Raw genomic sequence first — 11,133 nt, 5'->3', positions numbered from 1 at the left:
CCAGAACTCAGAAGGCAGAGACAGGAGGGTGGGGAGTTCGAGGTCATCCTCAGCTACATAGCAAACTCCAGGCCAGCCTGGGCTACATGAGATTGCCTCTCTCAAAGAAGAAGAATATATGATTTCTCAGTATTTCCGTTTCTGGCCTTTTTGTTTTGCTAAAAAAAAAAAAAGTCTTTTATTTACATTTTTTAAATGATTGGCTGCGAGAAGAGACCTGGAAATCTGAAAATGAAATGTGTCTGTGAAGAATTTGAGGGTTTTCGGTAATTCTCACCAGTGCTCTGGCACTCGGCGCCCGAGGTATCACTGTACAGATGAGACTAGCCAGGACTGGTTACGGCAACCAGAATCCCCATCTTCGCATAGTGGGCCACACACGGCCATGTCTCTGAATCCCCCATAGGCCCCAAGCTCAAATTATTAAAATGTCGGTGTTGAAAACATCCCACGCGGGAAGCCATTGTGGTGTGGGCACGGGAGCAGCAGACAGGCTACTGTGTTCTCTCCGGCTGAAAATGAATTCCATTCGCGAGTGACACAAAAGAGGATCACTCTGTGGTCTGTCATCTGTTGCCGTTGTGACTTGACTGTATATTTTCTTATTTTTGACTGTTGGGAGAACTTTCGCATATTTCAATAAAGTGGAAAAGTGGAACGGTTTTTAAGACCTGTCTTCACGACGTGCAAACGGTAGTGTTTTTCATCCTTGCTGTCCTAGAGATTAAACTCAGGGCCTCAGGCATGTGGGGCAGGGCACCACCACCCAGGAGCCATCTTCACACTTTCTGCTTTCTAGAATGTTCTCTAGACCTCGTTCTGTGTAGCCCGGCAGATCTGGAAGTCAATCCTAAGCCCCTTGAGTAACTGCGCTTACATCTGCACCAGAAACCCAGCTAATAACGGTCTTTAAAATGTTCTGGGGGGCTGGCAAGACAGCTCTGCAGTTAAGAGTACAAACCACTCTTGCAGAGGACCCTGATTAGGTTCCCAGCACACGTGTTGAGCAGCTCACAACCAACTCAAAGTCCAGGAGATCCAACACCCTCTTCTGGCGTCAGGTACCACAGCTGCATGTAAACCCACTACCTAGACATACACATAAACACAGTTTAATTTATTATTGCTGTTGTCATACATCATCATCATCATCATCATCATTACTATTATTGCTTTTTAAGGCAGGATTTAGGTAGCTCTGGCTGTGCTGGAACTCACTCTGTACACCAGGTTAGCCTCAAACTCAAGAGATCCACCTGCCTCTGCTTCCTGAGTGCCAAGATTAAAAATGTGTGCTATCACAACCAGCTATTACAAAACAAAAACAAAGCAAAACAATAAAACAAAACAAAACAAACCCTTTGTTTTTAGTGCCTTGTTGGGCCGGTAAGATGGCTCAGTGAGTGAAGGCTCTCCTGGCAAGCCAGACAACCTGAGTTCAATCCCCACAACCCACATTGTGAAAGAAAATAATGAACTTCTGATAAGTTCATGGTGGTGTTACACACACACACAGAGACACACACACACACTCATACACACATATGCACTCACATACACATTCATTTGTTTTAAAGATTTATTTATTTTATGTACATAAGTACGCTGTGGCCATCTTCAGACACACCAGAAGAGGGCATCAGATCCCATGACAGATAGTTGTGAGTCATCATGTGGTTGCTGGGATTTGAACTCAGGACCTCTGGAAGAGCAGTCAGTGCTCTTAACCTCTGAGCATCTCTCCAGCCCCTCCCATAAACATTCCTACACACGACATACATGCACTCACACACATTCATACATGTGTACTCACACACATATTCATACACACTACACACTTGCAGTCACACACACTCATACATGCCACACACATGCACTCATACACACATTCATACACACCACACACGTGTACACATACACACTCACACACACAGGTTTACAGGGTTTTTTTTAACTTTAATATCTGCTTTAATATCTTGAGTGAGGAGGGTGGAGGTGGCTCAGGAGGTAAGGTATCTGCTGCACAAGTCTGAGGACCTTGGCTCCCCGGTACCCAAGTGGAAGGCAAGGTGCAGCAGCAGGCATCTGTAATCTGTAGCTCGGGGCAGATCTGACATAGCTGACTCTGTGAGTCCCAGGTTCAGTACTAGATCCTGAGTTGAAATATAAGGTTGGGTTAGGCACTCAGTGTCGACCTCTGACCTCCACACTCACGCGTGAACAAAGGCATGCATACACAGGGTGGTGAGGATTCGGGGGATTCAGAGATGTCCTGCGTTCTGTGGGTGGAAACATCTAGGCTTTGCCTTATAAAGACTATGGGTGCTTTCCCAGAACGTTAAATTCCAGCGTGGTTCCACAGCTCACTGCTGCGCTCCCAACCAAATGAACTGGACTGGGCTTTCCGAGAGAGATGCGTACGCCCACACTGAAGCAGGATCCCATCCGTGGGTGAAGAGAAAAACAGAATGCGGTCCCTACGTGCAAGGGCCCACTACGAAGTCCTGAAAAAGCAAGTATGCTCCAACCTAGGCGAACACTGGGCTCTGCTGAGTGGTGTGATGGGAGCTCCCGGGAAGTCAGCATCCTGGGGAAGGAAGGACAGGAGAATGGTGGTCAGCAGGGGCACCAGCATAGGGAAACGGTGTTTAATGGGGCATCTAAACAGCCATTGAACAGTTTTTCAGTATGAAGACTTTTAGAATGGCCATGAAGGCTACCCAACCATGCGACTCTCTGAACGTCTCTAAACTCTGTATTTAGCCATCGTGGGGCCAGCAAGATGGTTCAGCAGGTAAAGGTGCTTGCTGCCAAGTCTCAATGACAAGTTCGATCCCAGGAGAGAACTAACACCATTCTGCAAGTTGTCCACTGGGCTCCATGTGCAGACCTCGACACACATGAATGTGTGTGTTTGTGTGCACAAATAATTGTAATTTTAAAGAAGTACCGTAGGAGCTGGAGAGATGGCTCAGTGGGTAGAGCACCGACTGCTCTTCCAGAGGTCCTGAGTTCAATTCCCAGCAACCACATGGTGGCTCACACTCATCTGTGATGGGGTCTGATGCCCTCTTCTGCTGTGTCTGAAGACAGCAACAGTGAATTCACACACATTAAATAAATAAATCAATCTTTAAAAAAGGAGAGGTACCACAGTGGGAACTCTCCTGTGTACTTGCCAGCAGTTTAATGTTCTCAGTTTAAGAACAAATAAGGCTGGAGAGTTTGCTCAGTGGTTACAGAGCACTGTCTGCTTATGCAGAGGACCCAGGTCCAGTTTCCAGCAGGCACACGGCAGCTCACAACTGTTAGGAACTCCAGTTCCAGGGGATCTGACACCCCTCTTCCTGCCACCAGGGATGTTGTATACAGACATACATGCAGGCAAAACACTCACACATAAAACAGAAATAAGGGGCTGGGGATTTAGCTCAGTGGTAGAGCGCTTACCTAGGAAGCGCAAGGCCCTGGGTTCGGTCCCCAGGTCCAAAAAAAAAAAAAAAAAAAAAAAAGAACCAATAAAACAGAAATAAATACATAGTGAATTCAAAGCCAACTTGAACTGTATAAGACCTTGTCTTAAAAAATAAAACAAGCCTGTTAGTTCTCTAAAGAGCAGTCAGAATCTCCCTATAAACAGACTTGGATCAGTCAGCAAAGCTTGGCTGGAATGTTGACTCTGTTCCAATCCCCATCCTGGAGGCGAGATCACGCAGGCTGAAGGGCGGAGGATTCCAGCGCTGGGCTCTAAGACTGCTGCAGTGCACCGAGTGGCCGCCAGAGGGCAGCCGTCTCCTTCTCAAACGCTGGTCCCGGTGATACGGAGTGCACAAAGTCCTAACTCAATCTTGGAAGCTTACTTTGTGCCTTACCCAAAGAGAGAGCAAAAGAGAAACAGGAATATGGCTGCTAAGCTTAAGGACGTTTGGAGAACTTGCCGGTGAAGGTGGTAGGTGGGGGACTTGCCTGGGAAGGACTTCTCCTAAGACAGTTTAGAGACTTGGAGATTCAGCAGGGTGACTGGAGGACACCTCTGCCTCTGTTGGTGAATCTGTGGGTCCCAGGTTCAGTACTAGATCCTGTGTTGAAAACATAAGGTATGGAGAGGTTGGGTTAGGCACTCAGTGTCAACCTCCGACCTCCACACTCACGCACGTACAGAGCCATGCACACACAGGGTGTCATCTCTGCGTGGTGAGGGTTTCGACTTAGGTTGATGGCAGTTCTCTCCTACAAAGACAGGAGAGAGAGGGAAAGAGGGAGAGAGGGGGAGAGAGAGAGGGAGAGAGAGACAGTTAGAGACAGAGAGAGAGGGAGAGAGAGACAGACAGAGAGAGACAGAGACAGAGAGTCAGGGAGAGAGACAGAGAGAGGGAGAGAGACAGAGAGAGGGAGAGAGAGAGACAGGGAGAGAGAGAGAGAGAGAAACAGAGAGAGACAGGGAGAGACAGAGAGGGGGAGAGAGAGAGAGCCAGGGAGAGAGAGAGAGACAGAGAGGCAGAGAGGCAGAGAGGCAGAGAGGCACACAGAGAGAGCGAGCTACAGGAAGCATGCTTATATTGTGACAACCTCTGTGCCTGGCAGGTGGTGCTGTGGGCATCTACGCTGTGATGGCTCACTTTTGGAAAGTGGTAAGAACAGTGGCTTTTTTTTTCTAGGTCTTGTCTCCAGGGCAAACATTCGGCTCTTCCGATGCCCATGACAGGCCTCGAGACTGGCCCTATCAGCGGTCCCATTGTTGTCTCTAAGACCACTGTTAACTGCTAGCAAAACATGCTCCCACCAGCCGCCCCATCATTCCCAAGGCGTGGCGGTCACAAACATGGTCACCACCGATCATCTCTGAAACCCTGCACAACCTAGTGTTTCAAACGGTGTCCCTGCCTCCACTTCCACCCTGGGCAGAGGGCAGAACAGGGGGCTCACTGCGCTGGCCACAAAAGTCTCCTGCGGGCAGGAGGAACTGAAACAAGAGACGTCATGAAAACAGCTCTGGTGAAATAGCTGCCTTGGGGCTGGAGCGATGTCCCCATTGTTAAGAGCAGAGGACCCAAGTTCAATTCTCAGCACCCACATAGCAGCTCACAACTGCCTGTAACCCCAGTTCCATGGGATCTGAAGCCCTCCTCTGACTTCCACGAGCACCAGGCACCCGTGTAGTGACTAGACATCAGGGCGAGTAAGACACACACATAAGGGGTTGGGGATTTGGCTCAGTGGTAGAGTGCTTGCCTAGCAAGCACAAGGCCCTGGGTTCTGTCCCCAGCTCCGAAAAAAAAGAAAAGAAAAGAAAAGAAAAGAAAGGAAAAGAAAGACACACACATAAAACAAAAATAAAATAGTTCTCTTAGGGGCAGCCTGGGCTTAGAGGGTAGCCTGCTGTGCTTGTCATTTCTCGTTAATGGCTATAAGCATGCAGAACAATCCACACGGGATGAAGATTTCTCAAACTGTGATTATATTCTAAGGCCCGGACTATGAAAAGTGGGGCTGGGAGTGTGGACAGCTCAACGGTAAAGTGTGCCTGCTTAGCTTAGCCCGTCCCCAGCATCAGCGACCATAAGAACCAGAACCAGTAAGCAATGGGAGGGGCCTAGGTCTTCCCTGGAGGCTCCTTGACCTTTGAAGCTCTTGGCGGAGTAAAGTCCTTTCCCTAACTGGGGGCTGTGCCGTTCAATATTCAGCGTGTCTGTGAATGTTGACGACGTGGAGAACCAGATGGAAAGGAACTATGTAGTCAGATAAGGTGTCTGTTATCTATCCAGAACAGAGAGAAAGAGAGGTGGGGAGAGAATTATTAATGAATTAGTCTCTGGACTTGGAATATCAATCGTTTCCCGTCCCCAGTTTCCTAAATTCAGATGAAATACACGCTAACTTTGGCAAGCAAACATGCATGTGGCATGTCCTCCCATCCACCCCACACCGCCTCATCCTCGCCCCATCCCTGTCTGGTCACCTCTCAGATCTCTAACCCTGCCAGGTTCTGATGCACACGCATATCGTGTGAGCTTTGCTGTTCCCAGGGCTGGGGGAGCACAGGGGTGACCTTGTCTCGATTCTCTCTGGCTGCTCAGGACCTCCAGGCCTCCCCACCATCAGCAGAGTCCTGTCAGCGGCAGCCCAGTCACCAGCGCCCATTCATCCATCGCGCCTTCCAGCTGAGACTCTTGAGATTTCTAAATTTGGTCAGTGTTCGGGGCTGTGCAGGGTGCCGCTCTGGAAGCTAAAAATACCAGACAGGTCTAGGGTGGAAGCCGCACGCAGTGGGAGGATGGTGAGGGGACCTCAGGAATGCAGACAATGTGTCCCACTCTCTTCCGCAGCCTGGCCTATCTGGACAGCACTACACTGTGGAGTGACCAACCATGGCCGGCCTAAGTGGCAAGTGCAGGTAACAGAAGCTGCCTTCCCAGATGATCAGATTCTCGCCTTAACTCCCAGATCTGGACAGCACCCCAGGGTCAGGCTGAGAGACTTACCTTCAATTCATTTCTTAAAATGAAAAAAACAAAAACCAGTAGCGTGTATCGAAGCCCAGGAGGCAAATGCTGGAGAATGGGAGGCAGGAGAATCACGGGTTTGAGGACAGCCTGGGCTACACACTAGCAAGCTGACAGAGCGCTTGCCTAGCACAAAACCATGAACCAAGTGTTGTGGCCAGGCCTGTAATCTCGGAACGTGGAGGCAGGGGTTCAAGGTCATCCTCGACTACATACGGAGTTCAAAGCCAACGTAGACAAAAGATAGAAAGAGGGGCTGGAGAGATGGCTCAGTGGTTAAGAGCACTGACTGCTCTTCCAGAGGTCCTGAGTTCAATTCCCAGCAACCACATGGTGGCTCACAATCATCTGTGATGGGATCCGATGCCCTCTTCTGGTGTGTCTGAAGACAATGACAGTGTAGTCATATAAATTACACACATGCACGCATGCAGGCACATACACATGCATGTACGTACTTACGTTTAAAAAAAACATAAAGAGGGTTGGGGATTTAGCTCAGTGGTAGAGCGCTTGCCTAGGAAGCGCAAGGCCCTAGGTTCGGTCCCCAACTCCGAAAAAAAGAACCAAAAATAAATAAATAAATAAAAATAAAGAAAATATGTTTATTTTATAAATAAAATGACACAACCAAGGACTGCTTAGAAAGTGGGAAGCCAGTGCCACCCGTCTGCAGGGACAGTGGCTGAGTAGATAATGAACAACAGACTAATAACTGCCATCATTGTTGGAGGTGACTGGCAGGCCTGAGCATCCGTCACCCTCTTATTTGTCTGGGTGTCTGGGAGCACATGGAGGAGACCGGGGGTCAACCTCATGTGTCTCTTCATGTGCCGTCCACCTTTGCTTGGTTGGATCTTTTTAAACTGTTCACACAGTTATTGTTTTTAAAGGTTTTTCTATAGTGGTGGCACGCAACTTCAGCCCCAGCACTTGGGAGGCAGCAACAGGTGATCTCTGCCTGCCTGGTGTGCAGAGTGAATTCTGGGACAGCCAGGGCTGGGAACTGAACCTGGGTCCTCTACAAGAGTGTCTATTGCCCTTGAACTGTCTCTGCCTCCTCCACGGTGGTGCATTGCAAGCTTTTAACATTAGTCCTGGGGGTGAAATTCACGATTCACGCTTGCAAGGCAATCACGGTACTACCGACTGAGACATCTCTCCAAGCTCCTGGGAGCCTTCTGACAGCAAAGGCTCAGGATGTGGTGAGGATGGGCCCACCCGCTCCACCCTGGGTCGCCTAGGGAGAGCCCCCGCCCCCACCCCAGGTGACTCAGTCTGAACTTGCTTCCTGTGTTTCCCTCGTCCGTTCGCTCATTCCAGTCTCTGCACTGTATTAGACAAACATTAATCTCGTTAATGTGTAAACTAGCTTTCATCTTTAATAGTAAAATCGGGGCCGGGAATGTGGGCAACTTGGTAGAGCGCTTGCCTATATCATTCAGGATACACTGGGTTTGACCCCTAACACCTCATAAAATCGGGCGTGGTGATGCACACAGCACTGGGGAGGTAGAGGCAGGAGAATCATAGTGAGTTTGAGGCCAGCCTGAGCCAACTAAGATCCTGGTCTCCCTGCCTCCCAAGAAAGGAAGAGAAAGGGGGTGGGGCCCACATCCCTTCAAGGGCACACCTATATTTTTTAAAAGATTATTTATTTTATGTATCTTGTTATCTTCAGACACACCAGAAGAGGGCATCAGATCCCATCACAGATGGTCGTGAACCATCATGTGGTTGCTGGGATTTGAACTCAGGACCTCTGGAAGAGCAGTCAGTGCTCTTAACTGCCGAGCCGTCTCTCCAGCCCAGGCGTACCCTATTCGCCGAGTAGCCCTGGCTGGCCTAGAACTTGCTATACAGACTAGGCTGGCCTTGAACTCACAGAGATCATCCTGGCTCTGCCTCCAGAGTGCAGGAACTGAAGGCATGAGACACCATGAGCAGACGAGGACCCCACATTCTGAAGGTTTTGCCGTCTACCACTAACTTCGTAGGTCTTTTGAGGGAGATCTAAGATTCGATCTAAAACTCCACCATGGTGCCCGATCCACACCCTAAGAGGCCTACCAGTTGATGAGTCTGTAGTCACCACCGTATCAGTCTCGACGAGGAGGGCAGGGACAGACGCAACTGAAGAGTTGTTGAACCAACGAACGAAGATTAGATGAATGGAGGGAGACGGCACATACAGAGTACAGCCTGGGCTATCTGCAGGACTGGGGTTAGGGCCTGGGGGAGGTCTTTCCCTGGGCATACCAGGACTGGACAGGTGAGCCCCATCTTGACCATATCCTCTTGAGCCTCTGTTGTCCCACGACAAGACTCACCTGGACCTGGAGAGACAGCTCAGTCAGTGTGTAGTTTCTAGCAAGCATGAGGCTGTGACTGACCCCAGCACGCACGTACAAAGCTGATCTTGTTCGGCGCTTGTAATCCCAGCACTGACTGGATCTCCCCGGGGCTGGATGGCCAGCCGGTCTAGCCCACTCAGTAAGTCACAGGTCCCAGCTAGAGACTCAGAACTAAGGTGGACATGGAGATCGACATTTCTACAGAAACTAAGCAGTAACTGGGTGGAGCGGTGGTGTCTGCCTTTAATCCCAGCACTTGTGAAGGCAGGGGCAGGCCTGGTCTACATAGAGAGTTTCGGGTCAACCAGGACTACATAGACCCTGTAAAAAGGGGGAGGGGTGCAAAATTATATAAATACCAAAAGAATTACCTTAACATAAACCTCTATGGGGGGCTGGAGAGATAACTCAGCGGTTAAGAGCACTGACTGCTCTTCCAGAGGTCCTGAGTTCAAATCCCAGCAACCACATGGTGGCTCATGACCATCTGTAAGAGATCCGATGCCCTCTTCTGGTGTGTCTGAAGACAGCTACAGTGTACTTATATATAATGAATAAATAATTAAAAAAAAAACCTCTATGGTGTATACCTATTTGTATATTTACATAATCCCAATCGTATAAAAATTTCTCATGTCTTGAGAGGCTGGAGAGATGGCTCAGTGGTGAAGAGCTCTTCCAAAGGAGCCAGGATCAGTTCCCAGCACCCGCATGGCAGCTCGCAACCGTCTGTAACTCCAGTTCCAGGGCTTCTGACACCCTCACACAGAAGCACATGCCAGCAAAACACAAACGCACATTAAAAAAAAAAAAAAAAGTGGCTTGAGTGGAAGAAAAGATTAAGAAATCCCACCAGATGGCGGCGGCGGCTGCTGTCAGAGCTGGAGCGCGGCCGGCTGAGCAGTCATGGAGGGTCAGCGCTGGCTGCCGCTGGAGGCCAACCCTGAGGTCACCAACCAGTTTCTCAAGCAACTAGGCCTGCATCCTAACTGGCAGTTTGTGGACGTGTACGGGATGGAGCCTGAACTTCTCAGCATGGTTCCGAGACCAGTGTGCGCCGTGTTACTCCTCTTCCCTATCACAGAGAAGTATGAAGTCTTCAGAACAGAAGAGGAAGAGAAAATAAAATCCCAAGGACAAGATGTTACGTCATCAGTGTATTTTATGAAACAAACCATCAGCAACGCCTGTGGAACCATTGGACTAATCCACGCCATCGCGAACAACAAAGACAAGATGCACTTTGAGTCAGGGTCAGCATTGAAAAAGTTCCTGGAGGAGTCTGTAGCAATGAGCCCTGAAGAAAGAGCCAGACACCTGGAGAACTATGACGCTATTCGAGTTACTCATGAAACCAGTGCACATGAAGGTCAGACTGAGGCACCAAGTATAGATGAAAAAGTAGATCTTCATTTTATTGCGTTAGTTCATGTAGATGGGCATCTCTATGAATTAGATGGACGGAAACCGTTTCCAATTAACCATGGGAAAACTAGTGATGAGACATTGTTAGAGGATGCCATAGAAGTCTGCAAGAAGTTCATGGAGCGCGACCCTGATGAGTTAAGATTTAATGCAATTGCTCTCTCAGCAGCATAGCATCTTGACAGAAACACCAAATACTGTATTATTTGCAACAAAAGTTAAATTTCTGATGCCATAACTAACTCAAAATTTTTAATATTTTCATTAACTTGACTAATTAAACTTTATGTGAATAAACTTTGACTTTACCTGTAAAAAAAAAAAAAAAAAAAAAAAGAAATCCCACCAGAGAGAGAACAAGGCACAGTCACTGCCAGGTGACCTGAGGGCTTCGTGGAGGGAGCACGGCTGTCTGCCATGACACAGTTCGTGAGGCCCCACACACGACTGTTGTGGAAGCTGATTCGTCTGCTTACACAGAATCTACAGTGGGCCTCAGGTAACCACTCTGCAGGGTTTCCCAACTGTCTCAGTTCCTTTTCCATTGCCGTGACAGAACACCCTGACGAAAGCAAGGTTTAAAAGTCAGCATTTAATTAGGGTCTCCGGAGGTTTACAGCCCACGGCCTTCTCAGGCCTTCTTCTCAGCAGGGAACGTAGCGGCAGCCAGGTCTGTGAGCAGGGTGGTGCTAGAGCAGCAGCTAAGAGCTTACACACTTTTTTTTTTTCAATGTGCATCGGTATTTTGCCCTCATGTATGTCTGTGTGGGAGTGTGGGATCTTGGAGTTACAGTCTGTGCCATGTGGGTGCTGGGGATTGAACCCCTGTCCTGTGGAAGAGCTGACAGAGT

The 11,133-nt window shown here is 48.9% G+C and overlaps 1 long non-coding RNA gene and 1 pseudogene across 4 annotated transcripts; one reads left to right on the top strand and one right to left on the bottom strand.

Annotated features, from left to right (window-relative positions):
- Window positions 1–1,097: 1,097 nt before the first annotated feature.
- Window positions 1,098–6,171, bottom strand: LOC134486501 (uncharacterized). Of its 4 annotated transcripts, none has more exons than XR_015684049.1 (5): window positions 5,960–6,171; window positions 5,621–5,757; window positions 3,451–4,079; window positions 2,529–2,587; window positions 1,104–2,153 (listed from the first exon to the last, which is right to left on the bottom strand). It is a non-coding gene; the product is annotated as an uncharacterized LOC134486501 (long non-coding RNA). The 4 variants fall into 4 exon arrangements; XR_015684048.1 differs by having other exon boundaries at window positions 1,574–2,153; window positions 3,967–4,079; XR_015684050.1 differs by lacking the exon at window positions 5,621–5,757 and having other exon boundaries at window positions 1,098–2,153; window positions 3,967–4,079.
- Uchl3-ps1 (ubiquitin C-terminal hydrolase L3, pseudogene 1) lies at window positions 9,715–10,596 on the top strand (annotated as a pseudogene).

Source organism: Rattus norvegicus, chromosome 3 (assembly GCF_021556685.1).
Source record: "Rattus norvegicus strain SHRSP/BbbUtx chromosome 3, alternate assembly SHRSP_T2T, whole genome shotgun sequence".
Lineage (NCBI taxonomy): Eukaryota > Metazoa > Chordata > Mammalia > Rodentia > Muridae > Rattus > Rattus norvegicus.
This window is presented reverse-complemented; position numbering and strand designations above follow the sequence as displayed.